General features: G+C 42.3%; 1 protein-coding gene across 4 annotated transcripts in view; it reads left to right on the plus strand.

Annotated features, from left to right (window-relative positions):
- CDH12 (cadherin 12) overlaps positions 1-27,397 on the plus strand; it is a 601,545-nt gene that overhangs the window by 189,058 nt on the left and 385,090 nt on the right. For 3 of the 4 annotated variants that reach the window (XM_083519262.1, XM_083519269.1, XM_083519264.1), the window contains exon 2: positions 7,726-7,803. The gene's annotated coding sequence lies outside the window, so the exon portion shown is untranslated. Of the gene's footprint in view, positions 1-7,725; positions 7,842-27,397 lie in introns of all 4 variants that reach the window. The other variant, XM_083519265.1, reaches the window with a different exon arrangement.

Below are 27,397 nucleotides of genomic sequence, written 5' to 3' on the forward strand. Positions count from 1 at the left end.
TCTGTGACACTCAGTAAACTGTGTTTTGCCATCTCAATACTACGAATTGCTAAAACTTGCCATCTAATTTCTGCATTATTTTGCGACTAAAAAGAACAAACCATGCAGAAGTTTGCAACGAAGTAGAAACAACATTTGTATGTAGGTTAAGTTTTTTCTAAGCTGAGGACTGCATCAAACATTTGGGAAATGAAAAATCAAGTGGATTGCTAAATTTCAATGAATACATTGGGCAGGGAGGTGCAGAGCAGGTCATTTCACAATAGATCACACAAATATTGGCTTCTTCAAGCACCCCAATTTTGGGTTATTCTCCCCTCCCACAGAAACCCCCAGAAAACCCACTGGAGAGATTTTGGGGTGTCACAGATGATAAGGAATAGGGTACAGGAAACTTCCTTTCTGTGCACTTCCTTAGGGTTCTGCCAATGGCCTCCAATTTCCTTCTAACTTCACTTTCTCATGTGCTCACTCTTTTGCATGGGTTTGTTGTCTGACACTAAGGAACTGGGGAGATGGAAAATGAAAAGCAGCACAGCTGTATCATGGTAAGCAGTTAGAGCAGCAAGATTGTTGACTGTGGTAGTGTTTTTAGGTGGGTTTGGCCCTGAAGGTAGGGACGCGGGTGGCGCTGTGGGTTAAACCACAGAGCCTAGGGCTTGCAAATCAGAAGGTCGGCGGTTTGAATCCCCGCGACGGGGTGAGCTCCCGTTGCTCGGTCCCTGCTCCTGCCAACCTAGCAGTTCGAAAGCACGTCAAAGTGCAAGTAGATAAATAGGTACCACTCCGGCAGGAAGGTAAACAGCGTTGCTGTGTGCTGCTCTGGTTTGCCAGAAGTGGCTTAGTCATGCTGGCCACATGACCCGGAAGCTCTATGCCGGCTCCCTTGGCCAGTAAAGTGAGATGAGTGCCGCAACCCCAGAATCATCTGCAACAGGACCTAACGGTCAGGGGTTCCTTTACCTTTACCTTTAGCCCTGAAGGTAAACCTGGGGTACTGAGACAACTGATGTTCACAACATAAGCTTAATTGTGTCTGCTCAGAAGTAGGTGTCATTGAGTTCAATGGGGCATACTCCCAGGTAAGTGGATACAGGATTACAGCATAATTCCATTCACCTAGTGACCCTATGGGGTGCCAAGGGTGAGAAGAGAGCAGAAAGGACTCGCAACATCCCCCAGGCATGTCACAGTTACCAAAAAGACCTAGGGAAGCTTCAAAGGCAAAGGCAAAGGCTGAAAAGATTTGCAACTCTAATAGTCAAATTCATCCCCCAGGCATGTCACAGTTACCAAAAAGACCTAGGGAAGCTTCAAAGGCAAAGGCTGAAAAGATTTGCAACTCTAATAGTCAAATTCAAATTTTGCCAAATGTGAATTTGGGCAAAATGTTGCTTTATGCTCTGTCCTAAGCGATGCCTGCCTGCTGTATTTGTATTAAATTGAACTGAGGAGAATTCCAAAACATGTAGGTTTTCCAAATTTGTTTTACCGTTTTCCTCCAGTTTAGAAACACCAGACCAGAGGCAAAATATGCTAATGTGTTACATATCCAGCTATAACTCTACATGCTCACTTTTAATGTTATATTACAAATCGAGGAAGACAAAATACAAAAGTTTAAGATTTAGAATTCCTGTGTTCATTTGACAGCAATATATCCATTATGCACCGTGTTTGAGAATTGTTCTGATAAACTTGGATTGCTCCAGTGTATATTCTAGATCATTTCTTTCAGAGAGCTTTCTTTTATATTGTTATTATTGATGAAATAACAAACACAACATCACTCACAGTTTCTTTTATAATATTGAGTTTTCAGTAGATTCAAGGCACGCTGCCTTGAAATGGTTTTTAAAAGTCCAAATTTTTTTGGTATACATTTTATTCTTCTCTACAAAGCAAATAACCCAGCTGCAAATGGAATCAAGAAAAAGCCAGTTAATGAATTGATCCATTCTGCAGTATGCAAACATTGCCCTTACATGACATTACAAATCGTTTCCATTTCTTTGAAGTCAATAACAATAGGAAGCCACTCAAGTTGCCAAGTAGGAATCAAAAGGGGTCCTGTGCTGCATGCTAACAGTAGTCAAAAATAGCAAGAATGTTCCAGCATTAATGTAGGAGATGAATGCCACAATAAGAACCCAGTTTAAACATATTGTCGCTATTCATTTCAAGTGGAAGCCTTCATGTTTAATGTAAGGAAAGTACTCAGACAATGGATAGCTCAGCTGCTTAGAGCATAGTATTGATAACGCCAAGGTTGCAGGTTTGATCCCCATATGGGACAATGGTTTATTCCTGGTTTGGACTGGATCACTGGGTCTCAAGTTGTTTTTTGGGACCACAATTCCCATCATCCCTGACCACTGGTCCTGCTATCTAGGGATGATGGGAGCTGTAGTCCAAAAACAGCTGGATAAGATGATCCTCAGGGTCCCTTCCAATTCTATGATTTGATGATTCTATGGCAATCTGGAGCACAACATTGTTTGATTTGTTCCATGTGGCATGTAAGAGCCGGCATGAAATGTTTGGCCAATGAATGTTCCATATAGTAGCAGCATGCTAGGCATGGAGTTGCCATTCCAGAGTAGCATCCTTATAGGTTGGGGTTGCCACCCCCAGACTGATCATTTGTTGAGCAGAGAGGGAGTGGTTAGGGCTGGGGAATATCTGGTTTTCAGTATTGTGGTACAGTGGTGCCTCGCAAGACGAAAAGAATCCGTTCCGCGAGTCTCTTCGTCTTGCGGTTTTTTCGTCTTGCGAAGCAAGCCCATTAGCGGCTTAGCGGATTAGCGCTATTAGCGGCTTAGTGGGCTTAGCAGATCAGCTGATAAGCGGCTTAGTGGATCAGCTGTTAAGCGGCTTAGTGGATCAGCTGTTAAGCGGCTTAGCGGCTTAGGATCAGCTGATAAGCGGCTTAGCGGCTTGGGAAAAAGGGGGGGAGGGAAAAAACGCCGCAGGAACTCGAGCGACATTTTCATCTTGCGAAGCAAGCCCATAGGAAATTCGTTTTGCGAAGCACCTCCAAAACGGAAAGCCCTTTCGTCTAGCGGGTTTTCCGTCTTGCGAGGCATTCGTCTTGCGGGGCACCACTGTATATCACCAGCTAAACATCATGATTTACGGATATATCACAATGTCTGAAATAAGGATGGAGTTATGTAGAGGCATTGGCTGGCTTCACGGTTTTTGCTGCATTGTGATTTTTGCATGGTGCGCATGCACACACACATGCATCATGATTCACAATACAGTGGTACCTCAAGTTGCATACACCTCGGGTTACAAACACTTTGGGTTACAGACTCCGCTAACCCGGAAGTAGTACCTCCTGTAAAGAACTTTACCTCAGGTTGAGAACAGAAATCGCATGGTGGCAGTGGGAGGCCCCATTAGCTAAAGTGGTACCTCAGGCTAAGAGCCATTTCAGGTTAAGAATGGACCTCTGGGATGAATTAAGTTCGTAACCAGAGGTACCACTGTATATCGACAATATATCACCCAACCCTAGCACACCATGATTTGTGATATATTGCCAGGTCAATAATTATGAAACTGATATCACGATATGGACTTTAAACCTGAAGAATTAGCCATGAAGTCGCATACTATTTTAAAAGTTATCAGACAGATTCATTGAGACTCTGCCCATGTGGCTACAACACGAAGCAGGAGCCTGGCACACGTTGTGCTACTGCTTTTATACTTTTCCCCACTATCAACCTTTGAAATGATTGGGCAATAGCCCTGGGTAATTGTGGTGCCACCCCGGCGTGCGTGTGATAGCTCCACCCACGCCAGGGTGGGGGGAACCAGGTTGAGACCCTGCCCGCAACCAGGACCATCTATTAAGATGATCCCATCTACAGATATTCATGGAGAATAAGATGATCAGTGACTATAGTTATATGCTACCTCCAGGATCAGAGACACTCTGAATATTGATTGCTAGGGAGCAGTAGGATCAGGCTGTTCCCCTCACAGCAGTTTATGGGTTTTCAACACATAGTGTAGTCCACGTTTAACTGAATCGTTTCTCTGCTGTTTCTAGAACCAGCCTAGGTCTCTCCGGTCGATAGCAACACTGTGACAACTGCATATCTTATTATGAACAAAACTGTGTCTTTTCTCTCAGTCTGGGTCCTTAAAAATAAATAAATTTGTGACTGAATGCAGTTATATTTGGAACTAAGAATGGGGAAATTACAGTAACCTCCTAAGGCAAGATTTCATGAGTGTTCTTTTTAAATGCACATATTAGCCGAAATCACCTTTTCCAAGCAAAATGCTGAGCATTTAGTATTTGTTGTGCATACTACTGCTGAATTGCTATTGTTCCTAATCTGTTTTTGTAGCCTGCTTTTTATACTATTAACAGTCCTATAAAACAGGCCTCATATGCTGACATTGTATCAAATAGTAGTGAAAGATAAACCATGAATGATATTACTCATTCACTGTTACACTTCCGTCGCTAGATGTTACTCAATAAATATTTACTAACCTGCAGTATTCCCAAATATCTGTAGATTTCCTCTTCAACAAGTGTTTACACCCACAAATCACTGGGGACAACCCACCTGGGGGGTTGGGAGATGGAACTCCTTGAAAATATGTCCTTGTTATTGGTAATAATAATAATAATAATAATAATAATAATAATAATAAGCCATTCAAAAGAACACAAAAGTTGTGATTTCTGAAAATTGTTATTAAATCAAGGCATTTGTGGGCAAATACGATCAGAGAACAGGAGAGCCAGTACAAATAATCTCATACGGTTCAATGTAGTTTGAACTTAGACCCTTAATTATAAAATTATTGTAAGCCTAGCCTAAAAAGAAGATTTCTCTTGAGGTTGCCACAGCCATCTACAAAAACAACATGATGAATACCCCTGATAATTTTTTCTAGTCTTCTTGGAACTTTCTCTTCTTTAAAATTCCTCAGTTGCTTGAACCAAGCATCGGCAGACTCACCTCAAACTTTTAAGGGATATTCAGTTAAGTCACATTTGGTGCAGTTATCCTCACTAAAATGAAGTGTCTGCATGGCTTTTCTATGAACTTGAGAAAAAATATAAGGGCTCTGTGTGGTGTAGTGGTTAAGAGCGGTAGTCACGTAATCTGGGTAACTGGGTTTGCGTCTCCGCTCCTCCGCATGCAGCTGCTGGGTGACCTTGGGCCAGTCACACTTCTTTGAAGTCTCTCAGCCCCACTCACCTCACAGAGTGTTTGTTGTGGGGGAGGAGATATCAAATCCAAACTCTTCTTCTTCTTCTTCTCTGACTGCATTATCTTTCATGTAACTTCACCAACATATGTTAGTCCAAAGCAGCCTTCCAATTTCAGCATGTGATTCCAATCTGAGAAGGTCATTATAGGGCTAGCCGTAATATCGTTCATTGCATGCTTATTTCTTTAACTTGCCATAAATGAAAAACAGTTGACATAAAACATCTGAAAACACCAAGAGATAACTGCTGCTTGTATGGTAATACCACTCTTTGTATCGTAATACTGCTGCTTGTATGGTAATACCACTCTTTGGCACTGTCCCATAACTAGAAGTACCTCACAGGTTCTGGGAAGATAGGAATGTAAAGCATGTTCCATTCTATTGCATGGATTTTCAGTGGTTGCACTACTTAGTTCCCTGTACAATGTTATTCAAGAACCAGAGGAAATATACAGCCATGACTTTTTATAGTAAGCTTTTTAAAGAAATGAACAAAGAATAACATATCGGAGGACATTGGGGAACTTTTTCAGGCAAAGTATGACATGTTGGTGGGTTCAATCATGACTCGAGACCCAGGCTGGATCTAGACACATGAAAGAAGCATTTCAGTTTAAAGTGTTGTTAATTTAAACAGGGAAAACAGATAATAATAATAATAATAATAATAATAATAATAATAATAATAATAATATATTTATACCCCTGGGCTTCCTCAGCCATTCTGGGCGGCTTCCAACCAAATATTAAAATACAGTAATACATCAAACATTAAAAGCTTCCCTAAACAGGGCTGCCTTCAGATGTCTTCTAAAAGTTTGGTAGTTGTTGTTCTCTTTGACATCTGGAGGGAGGGTGTTCCACAGGGCAGGTGCCACTACCAAGAAGGCCCTCTGCCTGGTTCCCTGTAACTTGGCTTCTCGCTGTGAGTCACCCCCAGAAGGCCCTCGGCGCTGGACCTCAGTGTCCGGGTAGAACAATAAAGAAAAATGGGACTCTAAATTGCCATCTGGTGGCACAATGTTATATCGCACATACAACACACATACAGTGGTACCTCTAGTTACAAACTTAATTTGTTCCGGAGGTCCGTTCTTAACCTGAAACTGTTCTTAACTAGAGGCGTGCTTTCACTAATGGAACCTCTTGCTGCTGCTGCTGCTGTGCCACTGGCACACGATTTCCATTCTCATCCTGGGGCAAAGTTCTCAACTCGAGGTAACTCTTCCAGGTTAGCGGAGTTTGTAACCTGAAGTGTTTGTAACCTGAGGCGTTTGTAACGTGAGGTACCACTGTAAATAGCTTTTTCTCTTTTTCTCTTTTCTAGCTGAACACCAAGATCAAGCTCAAATGGTTTTCTTGCAGCAACAAGGGGTGGGGATATTATTTATACCCCACCCTTCTGGCTGGGTTTCCCCAGCCACTGTGGGCAACTTACAACGTATATAAAACATAGTAAAATTAAACATTTTTAAAATTCCCAATACAGGGCTGCCTTCAGATGTCTTCTGAAAGTTATGTAATTCTTTATCTCATTGACATCTGAAAGGAGGGTACCACAAGATTGAATGATTGGGCACTTGGCCCAGAATATATACCTTAAGCTGGCCCAGGCAATTCCCCACCACCACCTGTGATAGGTCACCTTTATGATGCAATTAGCCAATTATAACGCTGGCCCTATTTCAGCAGGGATTGGCTGCCTGCCAGCCACCAACATTACCCCACCAACATTACCATTGGAACGTTTTAGAATCATTCCAGCCTCTCGTTAAGTAGAGGAATCTCCTCAGCTCAAGGAGGCATCAAGGCCTAGCAGTGCCTTCATACATAACAAAGAACATGTAACAATTATGAAGGAAGGATGAAGAAATTTCAAACAAGGCAAAATTTATTTATTTATTATTTATTTAATTTTATTACTTAATTTTAATCTAGCCAAGACCAGGCTTAGGGCGGCTAACATCAAGTATAAAAACAATTGATTAAAATACAACTTAAAAAAGGATTAAAATACAACTTAAAATGCAGCCTCATTTCAGTGGAAGCCCAGATCAAAAACTGTTTGGGGGCAGAAAACGTCAAATCTTCACCAAGGCCAACTATCCAGACTAGTCCTACGTGGGCCAGAAAAAAGCCAGGGAAGTCCCCAAATAGGGGTTCCATCACAGAAGGAAATTTTATTAAGAATGGCCCAAATCCTGTTAGAACGGGGTTGGTGAGTACATACGTCTTTAGTTGCTAAATAGATGTTCTCCGAAAACCAGATCTGAGGAAGATGACCAGGGACAGGAAGCACTCTGGTATAAGTGAAACATTTTAGGAGGAATGCTAAAAAGATACATGAAAGGTACATAAGGATGGACAAATCCAACGCAGAATGCAGGTCATGGGGCCTGTACACCATGGAAATAATGGAGATTGCTAACTTTTTATTTCTGTTTTTAATAAGATCTTTTGCTTTTGTTTTGGCAGATCAACCTTACCAACTGCGGTCGAGTGAGGAGTTAAAACTGTACTGCTGGGACCTTGGGTGTGAAATCACTTTTGCAGGTAGGAAACAAAAGGTTTTTTAAAATATCAGCTGGCATGTAGACACTTCTGTTTGGTGTTTCCAAAGGTTTGTGCTCACTTGGTTAGATGTTACAGCACACCCCCACACCTGTTCAACGGCAGGTCCCTCACCTTATGCCACATCACAAATATTTTTCAAATGTCTCCATTTCAAATGCAATTGACAAGTGACATGGGAGAGAACATGGGCCTTGATCCATGCTGCTTATCCTGACCTTCCTCTTTAAATAATATTTATTTAATATTTATACTGAAAATGAATTTTCCCAATACCCTCTAAAATGGAACTGAATGCCAGAATACCACTGGCGTGGAGCTGGGATTCCATGGATTGACCATGTATTCAATGCACCATGCAAAGGCTATTTTGTGAGAGTCACCAACACACCTGGTATTTTTGCCCAATATGCCTTTCTGCTTCTAGTTTATGTGTGTGTTAGTGTGTCATATATTCATATGCTTGTACTGCTTCTCACAAAATGTCATAAACCTGACGCCAGATACACATGCTCCAGAGGTTACCATTGCACAAAGGATGTGATAAATGTGCATAGATGCCTGTCTCAACTCAGGAAGTATGTATAGAGTAGGAACACTACAGCAGAGCTATGCGAGTGATTGGTTCCTTTTGAAACAGGTGTAAATATGTCTCTGTTCCATGTGTTTTCTTCAGATATATATATATATAGCCTGGAGGAAATGAACGTCCTTTTACAGGGTGTTTATATTTCTGAAAGGACACAAATTCCTTTATAAACATCAGCACTGTCTACCACTGAATCAGACCGATGGGTTCATTTAGCCTCGTGCTGCCTTGTGACTGGCAATGGCTTTCTGAATTCTCAGACAGTGATCTTTCCTGGCCTTGCTGCCAGAGAACCTTTTAAATGGAGAAGGCAGGGACTGAACTAAGGAACTTGCAGATGCAAAGCATGCACTCTACCACTGAGCTATGGCCCTCTCCTCGGAGCTCTTTCATGGTACATTTCCTGTCATAATTATAAGGCACTGCTTTTGCCAAATGGGACGCATCTCACTTCAGAAGCATACCTCTGCGTTTCCGAGGGAGTGAAAGACAATCATTGGCTTCCCCCTGTTTATTAGCCGTGTGTCGCTTTTCTCCTTGAATTGTTCCTTACAGAATCCAACTGTACAATGAGTTTTGCCTGCATGTTTTTGTGTGCTTTTGATGCTGGGGCACGGGAGCTGTTGACAGCATTCCTTCCCTTCTTCCTTTAAAGTCTGCAGATAGAAGGGTGCTTTGGAACAGGTACTGCCAACATTTGTGCCGTGGCAATGGTCCTAACTGTGAGGCTAAAGTTCAAACAACTGCAGTGTCTGAAGTGTAAGTTGGAGGAGAACAACAATACATAACAAATACCTTGTTGTTATTGGATCTGTTAAGGCGCCAGTGAAGGAAGGGATCACCCCAGTCCTGCAAGGGAGGCCATGGATGAAACGCCACACTATTTGATAAGAAACCCTATATTGTAAGGGGTATTGAGGATAGAACTCCACATTATAGGAGAGGCACAGGAAGGAAACAAGGCCGGAAGGGGGCCACTGTCAGAAAAAGGTTGAGAAACACTATGTTAAAGCATCTTCCCCTTTCTTACCTTCTGTTCTGTGCATGCTCCCAAGTGCACTACTTTGCAATCCCTCGGCTCAGCGCCCTGTGCAGGGGGTGGGCCCACTCACGCTGCCCTCAACCTGGCACTATTCTCCCTTACGTTGCTTTCTTTGGGACCAGCAGAAAACTGTGTGAATGGATAGCATTGCTAATACAGAATAAGATTGTACGATTAAGAGCTGGTGTGTGTTGGTGTGTTCCTTTACATCAGGCCAATCTCGCTTAGCCTTTAATTATCCTGTCAGTAGCTGAGAATGCAGAGTGGGTTCTGGAACAATAGAAGTTGGGCGGTTTCAGCTGAGTTTTTCTTCAGCTTGTGCAGCTGTTGTCCCAGTCATGTTCCTTTCAGGTTAGCATGACAAGTGATCATCCAGGGCATCATATTGCCACCCACTCTTGAGATAATCTTCCCCCATCCCCTCAAACATAACATGCAATACTCATGCAGAGAAATCGCTCCTTACGATCAGAGGAATGCGTTGGGAGGCATGAAGAAGCTGCCCTGTTGTAGGACAACAATCCCCTATTTGCTTTATAGATGTCTCTGTAATTTAAACAGCAGGCAGAACCAGCACACAGTTGTAGATGCTCAGGGGGGGGGGTGAGGACACCCAGAGACTCATAAATCATGGGGAGGATTAAAAGCAATGAACATTTATCTTCTTAACCCTGTAAAGCAATACTGCAAAGCCAAGGATTACAACTTGCTGTGCATGTAATCTTTGTTTGGGGATAAAAGGTGTTGAGCTTTTTTTCCTCATTTGCTTTTGTTTTTTCCCCCCCCTCTCTTCTTCTTTAAAAAACGATTCCCTCAATTAACAATGATGCATGCCTGTTGGGGAAGGGAGGGGAAAAGGGGGGGGAGGAACCCAATTGAAAATGTATTACTTTAACACTAAATTAGGGGACTTTAAAGCTAGAAGTGAAGGTAATTGGACAGCCACCTAAAGAAGAAAGAAGAAAGGCAGCCATGTATCCAGCTCTGAGTTACCTTCCACATTTCATGGGATTTAATCGTGTCACCAAGGCACCATAGTACTCCATGTTTCTCTGTTACAGTACTTCCCACATCAGATTGTGTCCAAAGCTTCTTCTCTAAGGGTATTTTGTATACTGTGTCTCCTTAAGTGCTTTGCATCACTTGGACACTGAGGTCAGGACTATCTCCAAAACCACTCAGTTGCTGCTTTGCTCTTGCTGGTGCAACATCTATCTGGACCTGTTCAGTTGCCGGAGACTCAGGGAGAGCTCTTCTGATGGTTTAACAACCTAACCGTCCTGGATGCTATCTTCCTCACTGATAGACAGGGAGCTTGAGCAAGTATATCTGAAGCAGTGTCTCCACCCCCATTGTTCTACCCGGACACTGAGGTCCAGCACCGAGGGCCTTCTGGCGGTTCCCTCACTGCGAGAAGCCAAGTTACAGGGAACCAGGCAGAAGGCCTTCTCGGTAGTGGTGCCCGCCCTGTGGAACACCCTCCCACCAGATGTCAAAGAGAACAACAACTACCAGACTTTTAGAAGACATCTGAAGGCAGCCCTATTTAGGGAAGCTTTTAATGTTTGATGTATTACAGTATATATATATATATTTTTTTGGGAAGCCGCCCAGAGTGGCTGGGGAAGCCCAGCCAGATGGGTGGGGTATAAATAATAAATTATTATTATTATTATTATTATTATTATTATTATTATTATTATTATTATTATTGCATCAGTTATGCTCAGCATGCTTTGAAAGGGCAAAAGCAGGGGGGGACCTGAACAACCAAGGGGCAAGTGGGACTGCCCAGTTTATGTGTAAAGGAGATCTGGTCATGGGCTTGCCCACAATTCCATTTGTCCAACTGCTTTCCCCTGGGAAAACCCACTGTTTACCACTGAATCAGAGCAGATGTCAGTGGGTTTTTCTGTGGATTGATGTTTGCTCTGATTTAGCAGGAAACGGCAAGTTTCCCTGGGAAAAGCAGTGGGTCAAAACTACACTCATTTCGTAATAGAGCAAGTGCTAAGCAGACTGGTTTGGTGGTTCCAAAACATGCGCTTACTAACAGATTCCAGGCTTGTCTTGCATTTACAGGCCAGTAAGGTCAAGCTCATGCCATCTTACTCAGCCACTGTGGCAATGAATCAACTGTAACATTGTAGCCTTTAAAACTCATGCTGTTGAAGGAGTCCCTTCTGCATGCCACAAGTCTAGTCCAGAGTTCCTACCATTCCAAAGCTGCTCTTTGGGGTCAGTTGTGTCTTGTCCCTCTTGAAGAGGGCAGGCAGTATGTAGCACATCTCTGGAGTCATATGCGGAAGTGTAAGCTTGACTCTGCACCATAGACGGAGCCATGAGTGGTTCAGAAAAGGTTAACTAACCATAAAAATAAATAATGAGAAATGAGTGTCATATTTGTTTAACCACGCATTGAAAATAACCACCAGCTGTTGGGAGGAGCAGGCTAATTGTCTGAATCTGCTTAAACACAGAATCACTGAGGAAGTTTTCATAATAATATTTCTGAGGTATACAGTGGTCTGTGTTTGCCTGAGCTTGAGTCTGAACTAAGGAATCTGAGCTCCTGTGTTTTGATTCGATACATGATGTCCAATCACAGAACATTTCAGGATTTGGGCCTCTGCCATTGGCCCTTGAACTCTGAGTCATGATTCACAGCTTGGAAATTTAGACAGCCAATCATGTTGGGAGTGGGAGTGGCCCAGGCTTTCAGGAATGTATATAAGCAGTTGCTTTGCCCCTGTTTCCCAGTTACGTAGTTCAATAAAGGTTCTTGCTGTTATCGCTGTGTCTTGCCACCTGGGAACCCACCTACACTTCCATAAATATGTCTTTTGGAGACTCTGATTGCCAGGAAGCCTAAGGGTTTTGTAATTTCAGTTTCCTTCAGTGACTTGTTGGAGTTAGGCAAACCTAAAATCACTGAAATGATTTTAGCTAGACGGAGCTAACTCCAGATAGGATTGAGTTTTTTTAAAGTGGTGACCTTAAGTGGTGACCTTAAATAACTTGTTTTGTTTTACAAGTAGAGCCAGTGGGAACCACCTAGGCACACAGGCTGTCAACATTAGTCTCAATACAGGATCAGTCCCCAACTCACTGGAAGCTGTAGCAGCTGTCTTGCTGGCCAAATTCCAGCAGCAGAGGAATTCCATCCACAGGTACAAGCAACTTAAGGCACCTTAATGTAAACAGCTCTTCATTTTAGATTTAAAAATGTTGTGATTAGGGGCCACTAATGTAGGGCAATATGAAAGCCTCTGTGTGCTGCAGGCTTTTCCCTCAACAAGGAAGAAAAGGCCAATCTTTACATTTGGAACAATGGCAAATGTGGAGTCTGAAGTTCCTTGTTACGGAACAAACCATATCCCAATGTTTCATCAAGAATTTCTTTTCTCCTATCCAACACTTGAGAAACAGTTGGGACCAAACCCTAAGCTTGGCGTGCTGCAGTCATTTCAGCTTCCAAGATGGAAGCCTTCCAGATTCCACTACTGGAAATTCAGGCAGGAGAACAGAGTAAAACTATACTGCATAAGTCAATACTCAGTTGAGCAAATATGAGTTTATGCAAATCACCATATGTCTTGTGAGACAGGCTCCAGCTAATAATATTTCACTGTCTCTTCCTTTTTGTGCCACATAAAAGTCAACAAGCCCATCTGATCACTATCTGATGTCATTGGGTATGTGAAATGTAATGGAAGCGTCAGCTCAGTTCCTAATAGCCAAAAGGGTTCCTAAAAAACTATAATCAAAATTAAATGGCACCCTGAGTGAGTGAGCATATTGTTTTTAAATGTGTGTTTCAGAAAGTGCTTAAATACGGGGTCAAAGATCCACACTTGCACCCAATTCTTTCCGTGATACATTTGGGTACAACTACTTTCATCTTTCTCTGTATTGGAAAAGGAGAATTATATTTAAATAAATATCTTTGAAATTCAAACTTGGCTTGAAATTGTGCACCAGAAAATGCAGTTAGTCCCTGAGAACAAAATATCCTTAACTAATAAGTAAACCTCCTCAAGAGACATAACCAGGAGTATTCCTGAGCTACTTCAAAATAAAGGTCTGGGCATCACATGAGGGAGTGTTCTGTATTAAAAACTAACAAACACAACTGCCCTGAACATAGCCAAGCATAGCCTTGTCTGAGGTATATTACTTTTGGATGTGCAGGATTTGTTTCTTATAAAGAAATATGCAACAATGCTACACCCCCTTGGCTGCAATCTGAAATGGTACAGTCCAAGAATAGCTTCACCACTTCATTTGTGAAAATTTGAAGAGAATTTAATCCTATTCGGGATGAGATAATATTTAATAAAATGGTCTTTTTAAAAATACCATTTGTCATTATTGCCATTGAGATGTGTGCTGATATTACAATATGCTCCTATGTTCATTGGCATCAAAATGAAAGAGAGGTTGGCTCACCATCCCTCAAGCGACTTCTAGTCATCTTCACTATACTTTTCAGTCATAACAACCACAAAGGAATGGCTTGCTTCTAATACTGTTGAAAGTATTAATTGCTTTAAAAATGTCTGCCTATATTGCCCTTACTCTGAATTTGTCCTTGTTGTTAGCACATAACCAATTCTGATTGGCTATATAACACCATTATGTTGACCATGGAATCTCCTTTGTACATGATGCAATAAGAAGAAGCACTAACCAGGTTAGGGATTGGGAATGTCACTGGGGTAGACAACGCTGGAGTGAACAATAGCACCAGACACGCTAAAAATGGGGAAAATATTATCACAATAAAAATGCAACCAGAGGAAGACTACTATGTAGAAACCGGTGGGGTGGTGATGGGGAAATGAGCCATGACAGCAGCTCTGCACCTTGTCCTCTCACTTTCTTATTGTGCTTAATGAGTTATATTTGTTATCCCACTGCAAGGCGATAAACTTCTCTACCTTCACTCTATTCACCTCCACTTTGGGTCTCTGAAAATGCCATCTTTTGTATTGCATTCTGTATTACAACACAGCAAATTAAATGCGTACTCTCAGTTCTCAACCCCATGGATTACAATTGTCACTCACTGATTAAATTAATTAGTTTTGATGTGCAGGAAGATGCAACTATCTGCCCCAACTAAAGATCCATCATTATCTATTAGATGGTAAGATCGTGTGGCAGACTTCATAAAGGTTTCAGCCTTCACCTTTGCTTTGAGTCAACTGTTGTGAAAGCATATTCAAATCATTCTGTTGCATTTCTAACCATGTTCTCATTGGGGTTACATTCTTCATGTTCCTGATGTAATTCAAGCCAAATTGCCTTATAACAAAAGCATATGAAATCATAGTGTTAACATTTAACAAGATTTGACACAAATCTAATACAGAGAAGTAGCAAAACCGACAGCTAAGTAAGTCTTCAAACAGATCCTGACACTTCTTATTGTCTGCCTTTCCGCCCCTTCCAGTTATTCAGCAAACAATAAGAGTTTGAAGTCAGAAAAGCTTCAAATCACTTATGAGCGCTTTATGAAAGATTGTTCCAGGGGTGGCTATACCTGAGTTATTTTGAAAACCAATCCCCTGTACTCTTAGCAATATTATTTGGTGCTAATATTTTCCCCCTGAAAATGTTAACAAGGTCATTACCCAGTCCCTCTTCATAGGATGGGGAGTAGAATGTGTTGGCTTCAGCCAAAAGAGCCAGAGTTGGCTGTGACTGAGAGTGCCCCCAAAGAAGATACTCAAAACACAATGGACTAAAAAAATAAAAATAAAAAAGTGTTTCTGTGCACCTAGAAACTTCATTCCCTTCCTCATTTCATGCACTGATAGTAAAGGGTTGGTGAAAGGGGAGAGGAAGAATGGGATGCAGGCCAGCTTCTCTTCTTATCTTTCTACCCCAATGCACTAAGTGACAATTTTAGGAGCAGAAGACCCAGGTGATGCCCGGGTGTGCCGTGCTTGGGAGACAACTGTCAGGCTACCAACTCAACACACCACTCAACTGTTGGAAGAAATAGTGCAAAGCTTTCATCTTTATAACGTGGTGGTGCTAACATATAAAGCTGTAAACAGTTTGGAACCCAGTTAGTTACCTGAAGGAACATTTTCACCCTTGTCACCCATACTTTATGAGACCATCTTAAACTCATTTGTCTGTTAGCACTTGGAACTTAAGTGAAAAAGTAGGATTCAGGGGTACCCCAAGACTACACATCTGGTCCTTCAGGAAGATCTGTAGCTCTATCCAGAACAGCCTGTCTATGCATTTCTCAGACCTAAAAACCTACAACCCCCACAAATGATATTCAACTTCAATTTAGTTTCAGTAAGTAGATGCTAAATTCTTGAGCATTGCTTGCTTTTATGAAGTTCTATCCTTCTGGTGCCATTGTATCCATCTTGTGTCCTTCAAGCAGGACCCTGGAGGGGATTTTTATTTATTTATTTTTTGCCAATTCTCTCCCATCCCTATAGTCTCCATCATCCCACAAAAGCCCCTCCAGAAATGATTTTTGGAGGCTGCAGGAGCTGTAAGGGTGAAGCTGAATTGGCCATTGAATTCTATTACTTTAATCCTATTGCCTGTGGCAACCCATAAAAAATTGCCAAGAACATCTGATATGATGACATACTGGATGGTAATAAGAGAAATAATAACTGATCATCACAACTATATGTACCGACCTATAGGGGCAAATGAAGCCATATTCAATGACCTACATGGGCAAATGATGCCAAGTCTAGTCAAGGTAAAGATGCCAATAAGCAAAGCAGAAGCAGAATAACCTGGCCACCAAGTTAAACCATATTGGGGGAAGGGACCACAACCGAGAGAATGATGTTGCACTAATATCCTGCTTGTGGGTTCTCATAGGCTTCTGGTTGCTTATTGTGTGTACAGGAGGCTGAATTAGATGGGCAACTGGTTTGATCCAGCAAGATACTTTAGATCTTTTTAATTGTTTGAAGATGTGAGAGTATTTCATTCTGGGAAATTAATTCAGCTGCATCAAACGTGTTTCAAAGTGAGTATTGGAATTCTGGCATAGTAGCAACTCAACAGTCTCTCTAACAGGATATTTATCAAGACAACTACAGTGGTACCCCGCAAGACGAATGCCTCGCTAAACGAAAAACCCGCAAGACGAAAGGGTTTTCTGACTTTTAGAGGCTTCGCAAGACGAATTTCCCTATGGGCTTGCTTCGCAAGACGAAAGCCCATAGGGAAATCTCCTGGGACAGCGGGGAAGCGCAGCGCACCTTCTCCTCTGTTCCCAGACCTGTCCTGAAGGCTTGTGGTGGGAGGTCCGGGAACAGAGGAGAAGGCGGCAGCGCTTCTCCTCTGTTCCCGGGGCTTGCGGTGGGAGGAGGGTTTTTCCTCCCCACCGCCAACATTCAGAACAGCATTCTGAATGTTGGCGGTGGGGAGGAAAGCCCTCCTCCCACCGCAAGCCTTCAGGACAGGTCTGGGAACAGAGGGGAAGGCACGCAGCACTTCTCCTCTGTTCCCGGGGCTTGCGGTGGGAGGAGGGTTTTTCCTCCCCACCGCCAACATTCAGAACAGCATTCTAAGAGCGCCCCTCGTGCGGGGCAGCAGGCTGCTATCCGCAGCTTGGAGAGCCCTGCGGGGAAGTCCTGCAGGGCTCCCCAAGCTGCGAATGTCTGCCCCGCGCGAGGGGCGCTCTGCTAAAGAGCGCCCCTCGTGCGGGGCAGCAGGCTGCTATCCGCAGCTTGCAGAGCCCTGCGGGGAAGTCCTGCAGGGCTCCCCAAGCTGCGAATGTCTGCCCCGCGCGAGGGGCGCTCTGCTAAAGAGCGCCCCTCGTGCGGGGGCAGCAGGCTGCTATCCGCAGCTTGGAGAGCCCTGCGGGGAAGTCCTGCAGGGCTCCCCAAGCTGCAGATGTCTGCCCCGCGCGAGGGGCGCTCTGCTTAAGAGCGCCCCTCATGCGGGGCAGCAGGCTGCTATCCGCTGCTTGGAGAGCCCTGCGGGGAAGTCCTGCAGGGCTCCCCAAGCTGCGAATGTCTGTCCCACACAAGGGGTGCTCTGCTAAAGAGCGCCCCTCGTGCGGGGCAGCAGGCTGCTATCCGCAGCTTGGAGAGCCCTGCGGGGAAGTCCTGCAGGGCACCCCAAGCTGCAGATGTCTGCCTCGCACCGGGCAGCAGGCTGCTATCCGCAGCCTAGGCAGCCCTCCGGGAACTCTTCTGAAGGCTGGCGGCGGGAGAAGGGCTTTTCTTCCCACCGCCAGCCTTCAGAAGGCTGTTCTGAAGGCTGGCGGTGGGGAGAAAAGTCCTTCTTCCCCCGCCAGCCTTCAGAAGAGGTCTGGGGACAGACTGTCCCTGGACCTGGTCTGAAGGCGGTCTCCATAGGAACGCATTAATTGATTTTCAATGCATTCCTATGGGAAACCGTGCTTCGCAAGACGAAAAACTCGCAAGAAGAAAAAACTTGCGGAACGAATTAATTTCGTCTTGCGAGGCACCACTGTATCTGGTATATCAACGATCAATGCTATCAATGAGGGTTATGCTTCAGACTTATAACAGCCATGTATGAGAGGCTATTCCCCAGATACCCAGTTTTGCAGGAACCAAGAGCTTTGTAGAACGGTGCATATTGGCAATAATCACATTTATGAAAACTTCAGAAACCACGTTTTGCTCTGCTAATCAATAAAAGCCTCACGTTAAAAGACACTATCACCTTAAGATCAAAGTGATGTGACTGACACATCTGAAAACAAGGTAGCAACTGACAAATTCCATGCCTTTGCATAGAAATTTCAATTTGCTTGCATAAAATAACAGCATGGATTGCATAAAATATCAGTGTGGATTGTGTGTGTGCGTTTGCGTGTTTTAAAGATATAGTACTATTTTTAAAAGATACAGTGGCTAAGACACTGGGACCATTTACAGGAACAAAACTCCGCTATTCCTCCTCCTGAAGAGTTGCATGTTAGTCATCCACATCCACAGAATACCTAACTTTTGCTTTCAGCAGTTGACTGGTGTAACGCACTAGTGAAATTTGAAGGGCCACTTTTGGAGGGCCACAGATTTTTCAATCATCCAATAGTACAAGAGCTCTCACCCTATTAACCAAGCCAAGAGTTGGCTCGTGCTAAAATAGAGTACCCTCTGATTCCTGCCTAAAAAGCCCACTTATCTGCTCCTCCTCAATGGGAAGCCACTGGGTGCTCAGCTAGATGCCTTCAGAGCCATTGCTAACCCCCACCCCCTCCACACACAAACATACCTGACACAGCAAATGGATGATACAGATTTGGATTTGAAGGTCTATGTAAATAAGGCTTTCAGATTAATGGTCACCAGTTGTTTTCTTTACAGAAGAAAAGCACCTTGTAACTTTTACACTTGCCTTTTTTATTATCCCCCAATATTGGCTATATAATATTAAGGAAGGATGCAGGCAACTTCTACAGTGTTATGAAAAATGTTTTATTGTGCCACAGTAATTCCAGAATGGCTAAAACTTGCATATGCGGATTCCAATGCCAGTCAAAGCAAATGGGCAATTCTGTAGAAAATAAGGAGCTAACAGGCTGCTCAACAGCACTTTGCGTTTTGAAGTCATAATAATACTTTTTTAAAAATCACGAAAAATTCAGTGATTTGGGGAGTTCAAACCATGCACTCATATCAATTTATGGCCTGTATATATTTAATTTCCGTTTGTGTGCATGTGTGTATAGCTTTTCAGATGGGATTATTCATTGTACTTAAAAACATAATGCCTATGACAAGCTGTATCTTTCACCACAGGCATTCAAGGGTTTTATAACATTTTATATAATGCATATTTTTTCTTCCACAAAGCTTTATTGCTATTTTTATAGGACATAATATGTACTCAATGGACCATAGCAGGCAGAATACCCATAATAGTCCATCATGGAAATGCCTATTTAAATAATTTCTAAAAGTGCATAATGCACAATAATTGAAAGTCTATCAACCCTAATTCTGCCACTCTCTTACTGATTCACATACGGAAAATAATATGTTATAATAATACATTATGGGGTCACCAGCTTCAATATATGAATTGTTGATTTAAGTCTGAGTTTGACTGGGTTGGAGACTTCAAGGCACCTTTTTATAGCTATATAGAGATTAATATCAATAATTCAATAATAAATAATAAATTTACAATCACAAATCTATGTATAATCACGAAGTAACATAAACAGAACAAAAATTAAAGAAACTCTTCAATTTAATCTGAAATGTGCTTTAATCTGAAATCTTGTATATTTCTATGCTACTAATACATGATCCATTCATATGCGACTTTATTGCAAATTTAAAATGAGGTTTCAATATGCAAATAAAAAAATGTTGGCATTTATTAGCAAATAAGAGTTGTAAAATGGTGCCTACAAAGCAGTATTTCCTGTATTTTTGATAGCTGGGGGTCCCTTTGTCAGGAGTTCAGCCTACACTCGAGTAGGATGCTGGTAGAGACACATGCCTGACTGGCATGTTCTCTCCCTCCTGATCTTTCGTTCGGGAGCTTCAAAAGCTTTCTTCAGCCAGAACATCACACCAACCAATGCCAACAGACATCGGCACACCTAGGGATAAGCAGAGTATGCGCAGTTGCGTAGCAGACCTCAGCAACTCAGCATTTTGGCTAATCTACTTTATTTACATATACACGGAGCACTGCAACATGGCTCCCTCTCTCTCTAGCATCAGACAGCAAAGAGAAAAAGGACAAAGGACAATAGTCCCACTTCACAGAACACAGTAACACAAACATCCTGTCTCCGTCACATCCTACTCTGTGGAGTCAAAACATATACCGTCAAGTGAAAGACAAAAATCCCATAACTGCAATCCTGGAGCAGGAATTCTAACACCATTTCCCCCCAAATTAAAATCAGAGAAACACTCTTATACTTCAAAACTTTCAGGTGCATTTATCAGATGAAAATAGAGGTGTCCTGTTCTATTATTAATATTTATTTATAGTCCGCCCACCTACTGGGTTCCTCCATCCATTCAGGGCAGCTTCCAATAGATATAAAAACATAATAAAACACCAAACATTAAAAAAACCTCCCTATACGGGGCTTCCATCAGATGTATTTTGAAGGTTGTATAGTTATTTATCTCCTTGGCTTATGGGCTGCATAACTCCATACCATGCAACATTTCTTTGATGAAAATAGGGACGTCCTAAGGAAAAGCGGGACATTCTGGGATTGAATCAGAAACAGAGATGGCTTCTGTAAATCTGGAGCTGTCCCTGGAAAATAGGGATACCTGGAAGGTATGCAGCTGTGGTAATTTATGCAGAGACACAATGTTCAGATTCCTCCAAGTGCTGTATGTGTAACTCTGCTGAACCTCTGCACTGTGTGTCATTGATTGAGCAAGGTTAAGATGGTGAATTAAAGTGAGGCAGCAAGCTGACTCTTCTTTGAGTTATGGCAGCCAGTATTCACGAGTATATCTACGCAGAAGTCTTACTGGGTTCAATAGGACTGCCTGCCAAGTAAGTGTGTATAGCATTGCAGGTTCCAATAATTTCTCATGGTGCACAGTTTTGGAATTACTGTCCTAGAGAAAGAAGAAGAAGAAGAGTTTGGATTTGATATTCCGCCTTTCACTCCCTTTAAGGAGTCTCAAAGCGGCTAACATTCTCCTTTCCCTTCCTCTCCCACAACAAACACTCTGTGAGGTGAGTGGGGCTGAGAGACTTCAAAGAAGTGTGACTGGCCCAAGGTCACCCAGCAGCTGCATGTGGAGGAGCGGGGAATCAAACCCTGTTCACCAGATTACGAGACTACCGCTCTTAACCACTACACCACACTCGATCTTTAATATGTAGAGAGTCTTCTGCAAGCCTCCAGGCCTTTACTATCCTTCATGGGCTACCATAGTCTCTCTTTGTTTCCTCGACATGTGAAAAGGTTGCAGTGCCCTTGAGAACATATCGAGAGCATTCCTTTACTATTGCAGAACCACAGGTAGCCTCAGAAATGTGAGATTATAGGAAGTGGCTTAGGGCAAAGGCTGTTGCTTTCAGAAAACACATCTAATATGTGACATTCTTTAAGCAACTTATATCTGTAGATCATTCCAAAGTTTCCTGATGCTAGTCTAGGTGGAATATCATAGTCCACATATGTGTACGAGCAATGAAAATGTTGATGGGGTCAGTAGTGTGTCTTTCAGCAGTTTCTGAGCCTTTGCAAATACCTGACCTTGCTCCCTGCTGAGTGAGCTATGTGCGGATGCCAGCTTTGAGAAGACATTCATAGCTCATTGGGAGCTACAATCACAACTACTAATTGAACTATTTTCCCCTGGAAATTTGCCGAGAAGCATTTTGGCAGTTTCCTATTCCCACATCGTGGATCTGCAAGTTATTGTTTGCTGTTTCATGCTGGTAGCACTTAACTGATGTGAATTCAGCTGTTGCATTATCAGCTTGAGTTCCAGATATTGAACAATGATGCAGATGCTATTAATCAAAGCCTGTGATCCATTGGATGCACTGCTGAATGTAAATCCAGCACCGCTCTTCTTGGAAGTGTGGTCTGGGTAATTTGTGCACAGAGTTAATGTTCACATTAAAACAAAGTAAATCCATTAGTCTCCATGCCATTAAACTGAATTCTCCAAGCATGCTAACACTGTGTTGTCCCATTTGTGGGGTAAATCTTTCAGCAGGGAGATGGGAGAAAGATTTAGGCCAGCACTTTAGATCACTTTAGATCCGGTCTTTACCTCTTGTTAGTAGTTAGAATCTACACAAGAGAAAACATGGTGCCTTAAATAGTCCTTAGGGGTCCCCCCCTCCCCACTTTCCTACCTTCTGCTGTGGTTCTTCTGCCTGTGACATTTTCTAGCATTACAGGTTGCAAGGGTAAGTTCAGTTAGATACCGCTTGGAGACCAGCTTGCATTTGTCAAAGATTATACTGTTGGTGGTTTCCTTTAATTTTGTTGTTATATCCTGCTCTTCTTCCAAGAGCAGTGTACAACAAATTCTCAGGTGGCTTGATATCCAGGAGCAGCTGACAGTACTCGATCAGAATTATGTGCTTTCAAGTATTCATGATGCAATAAACTAGACATGCAACCGGGTTATATTATATGCTATGGAAAGTAGATGTGGGTGAGCTCCCACAGACTCGAATGAGATTGGGCCCAGCAATTATGAACAAAAGTAGAGAAAACAGAAAGGAGAAAGGGGGGGGATACTGTCCACCTCTGAGTCTTAAATTTCCCCATTTTGTGTGCCTTCTTGCATGAATATCCCAATCCCATTGCCTAGGGATTGGCACCAATTCTAATAATGCCCTCTTTGCTCCATACCTTGCTCCTTTCTATTAAACAACACCACATATGCAAAACTAGTGTGTCAGGGAGGAGAAGAAGAAGAAGAAGAAGAAGAAGAAGAAGAAGAAGAAGAAGAAGGAGGAGAATTTGGATTTGATATCCCACTTTATCACTACCTTAAGGAGTCTCAAAGTGGCTAACAATCTCCTTTCCCTTCGTCCCCCCACAACAAACACTCTGTGAGGTGAGTGATACTGAGAGACTTCAGAAGCAGTATGACTAACCCAAGGTCACCCAGCAGCTTCATGAGGAGTAGCGGGGAATCGAACCTGGTTCACCAGATTACGAGTCCACCACTCTTAACCACGACACCACACTGGCTCTGATCCTACTTTTATCACTGGCGAGTTTGTTCTGAATGTATATTTACTTTCCCCACCTGCATTGTGAAGTAGCACAGTCCAGCAATAGATACATTACACTATAATTGAGGGGGGGGAGGATCATTTGCGTGGACAGGCGGAGTCCCCAGATCCAGTGAGGATTCCCAGGTAAGATCCTCCCTCTATTGTGTGGGCAGGTAATCCCTCCCCTACCTGGCCTGGTCTCCTTGGCAACGCTTCCCCCAGCTGGGATTGGACAACTGACTGAGGTAGGCGGAGACCTCCAAGTATCCCACCTGAGGGAAGGCAAAGCCAAGCCTATGCTGTTGGAGCTGCTCCAGATCTAGGGGCTGCGCGCATCCACGCAAAGGGCGCCCCCCGTTTTAAGTGGGGAGCGGTCATTTCTGCTTTTCATTAAGTGTTTAGGAGGAAGCTACTATTTATCTTCTTTAAACTTATACATAAGGCAATTCAGGCTTTTCTTGTCTTCTAGACATTTATTTATTTATTTAATGCTTTATTGGTTTACAAACTAAATAACATAGGTAGTCATTGGAAATCAAAAATAGAAGGAAGTAAACAAGCATTCAATCCATGATTAATACACATTGTAAAACAACAACACCATGCTTGGTGATTAAATTCACTGTGACTTCCGATTCACCCATTGTGTAGCTACTCACTGAGTTTTATCTCCTCTGGATTGTTCCATTGTATTTGTAAGATTGTTCTATCACCCGCAGAATCAATCCAGACCTGCCTACAGATGTATTATTTGCAATGTTCTTTTAAATAAGCTCTAAGTACATCCCACTCCCTGTTGAATTTTCCATCAGAAATGTCTCAGAAGCGTGTTGATAGTCTGCCTAGTTCTACATATTTTTGTAGTTTGTTTTGCCCATCTAATTTAGATGGGATTGTTTCTCCTTTCCAACCTTTTGCGATTAAAATTCTGGCTTCTCCTGTGGTGTACATGAAATTTCTCCTGAATTTCTTTATGATTTCATTACCCATTATTCCTAGCAGGAAGACTTCAGGCTTCTTGGGAAAGAAACATTTAAACATTTTTTTAAGTTTGTTGTAAATCATGTCCCAGTATTCTCTTATCTTTTTTACAGTTCCACCACATGTGGATCCAAGTGCCTTCCGCCTCCAAACATTTACAACAGGTGTTTGGCCTGGCTCTAAACCTTTTAGACAGTTTAACAGGTGTTAGATACCACCTGTAGAACATTTTCATGAAGTTCTCTCTCTTTTAAATCACAGTAAACCATAAATTTAATGCCTTCCCTCCAGAGTCTCTCCCATTGTTCCGTTTAAATATTATAACCAAAATCCCTGGCCCACTACATCTAGACTTCTTTTTAAAAGCTCAGCACTGATCACAGAAGCACAAGGGTCATTAGCTGCACTTCCTGGAATGCCTTGGGAGTGACACCATATCATGTTGCTTTGTGCTGCTCCCAAGATATTCTGGGAAGTGTAGCAGGCAGGTAGCACTACCTTACCATATGCTTGTGAAATATGGACCACTTATAAACACCATCTCCAACTCCTCGAAAGATTCCATCAACGGTGTCTCCGGAAATTTTTACACATAACTTGGGAAGACAGGCGAATTAATATCAGTGCACTGGAAGTAGCAAAGATCACAAGTGTTGAAGCATTGATTCTTCAACATCAACTTCGTTGGACTGGTCATGTTGTGCGGATGCCTGATGATCATCTTCCAAAGCAACTACTCTATTCCGAACTTAAAAATGGAAAGTGTAATGCTGGTGGTCAACAAAAGAGGCTTAAAGACTGCCTCAAGGCAAATCTTTAAAAATGTAGTATAAACACTGACAACTGGGAAACACTGGCCTGCGAGCGCTCCAGTTGGAGAACAGCTTTTACCAAAGGTGTCATGGGCTTTGAAGACACTCGAACTCAGGATGCAAGGGAGAAACATGCTAAGAGGAAGGCATGCTTGGCAAATCCACACTGTGATCAACTCCCGCCCCAAAACCAATGTCCCCACTGTGAAAGGACTTGTGGATCCAGAATTGGCCTCCACAGTCACTTACGGTACTCATTGTTAAAACCATGTTTATGGAAGACAATCTTACTTGGCTACGAGTGATCGCCAAAGAAGAAGAAGGTGCTCCTCACATTTTCCCACTGGCTGCACTTCCTGGCGAGACCCAGCAAGGTAAGAACAAGAAATGAGAAGATCAAAAAAGGAGAATCAAGTTTGCTTAGGTATCATCCAAAGTTCTAACATTGTGCTTGTTGGGAGGCTGTCTTGACTTCAGCCAGTATTCTGATTCTCCCATTAAAAATGTTCATGTGCTGAAACAATTATGGGCAGTATTACTCCTGAAAACATAATTTTTGAATTTATTTTTTTACATTCACTTTGTTCTCTAGGCTACGATTTGAGAAATAAGAATGTGTCCATGCACATTTAGGGGGGTGGAAATCATCTTTTGTGAAATAGGAGGCCTTAAGGGAGTGGATACTACAAAATGATCTGGACACTTTTTTATGAGTTGCTGAATTATGCTGCAATTTCCTAGATCTGCCAGCAAAATATAAGCTGAGTTTGAAGTGAATCTGGGAGTGATGCCTCAGGCCATGCATCTGAGGAATTTTGAGGGGAGACTGAAGAGCTTACATAATGAGAGTAGTGAAGTGGTTCAGAATGGAAGATTTGTACATTCCTAGATTTGTCACCAGAGTTTGGCTTCAGTGAAATTTGAAGCAAATATAGTGGTCTTTTGGTGCCCAAATAAGACTTTCAAACTAGCTTCTTAGCAAGTTTCATGGATTTGCCTGCAGCTCCTCCAATGAATATGCCTTTCTTTTTTGTATTCTAAAGCTTCACTACGTAGTTTCTGGAAATATATAAACTGATATAAGACCAATAAAAATATTTTGAATTCAGACACTCCAAGAGACAGTTTTGCTTGTAAATGGATACCATAAATATAAAACACACAACAAAAGTCATAAGCTATAAAGGTTTTCAATGCATTCATTGAAGAAGAACGGGGCCCCTCTTTACAACACAATGTAATGTGCTCATTTCTACATTGCACCAATAAAACTATATGCACGTTCAGGTAGAGATAAATTACATATACGAGTCAACAAATACTAGACCTCCCCTTATAAGTGATTGGAACACCCTAGTTAGAGTAAAAATGAAAATGTTCTGGCTAGGATCATAAGTGCACCTTTTAAATATGGTGAAACAGTTCAATGTCAGGGAAAGATTTCACAATTCCCCCAAGTCAGGAAAACGATGGAGAAGGCTTCAGAAACACTCTGAAAGTAATTTGAGTATATTTTGTGTATTTCTTTTTTTTTTTTTTATTGTGCTGCAAGTGTATGAGAGAGAGCATACTGCTTAATATAGTAACAATCTCTAAGTGGTGTACTCAAAGTTAACTGAAGCATATTATGTTAAGAAAATGTACGTATTAGAGATGAGCATGACTACCTCCCTGGTTGCCATTCAAAATAATAATAATAATAATAATAATAATAATAAGAAGAAGAAGAAGAAGAAGAAGAAGAAGAAGAAGAAGAAGAAGAAGAAGAAGATCTTTATTGTCATTGCCCCCTTCGGGGACAACGAAATTACTTGACTGCTCCATAAAAACACTAATTAAACAATACAGTATAAAGATCCTCCATGAGTTGGAAGGAGATCTTATCTAGTAGGGAGTCATTGGAACTTTGTGGGAACTCTCTGTGTATTTAAGAATATTGTAGGAAAGATCACATATTTACTTAAAACTAACGCAGAACACTTGTAGATACCTTACAAGTTGCACGCTTTTCTGAATGTCTCCTAAAGATGATCCTGCCCCATGGGGAAAACCCAAACCAAACAGAATAGCCAGATCTAGGAAAAGAATACTAGTATTTAAACTAATTAACCAAGGCAGCAGTGTATAAATGTTGGCCTTCCTAGTGAAAATGTGTAAAGCCCTCACTGGAACTCATTTTCAACAGATGGGATATTTTCATCTCAACCATGCCTGAAAGGCCAGTGAACTTGACTCCACAAGAGTATTGTCATGTGAGATGGAGTGCCACCACGTGCATCTATTCCTGCTGCCACCACCAGCCCCTGCCTTCACTACTGCCCTGACCCATTTTATATCACCAAGTGGGAAAGTAGACCAGGGGTAGGGACTAGGTGAAAATCTCTGGTGACTAGTTCTAGCCCATGGACTAAAGCAGTTGGCTATCCATAGTACAAAATATGG

The sequence above is a fragment of the Podarcis liolepis genome (genome assembly GCF_965112155.1).
Source record: "Podarcis liolepis genome assembly, chromosome: 8".
NCBI lineage: Eukaryota > Metazoa > Chordata > Lepidosauria > Squamata > Lacertidae > Podarcis > Podarcis liolepis.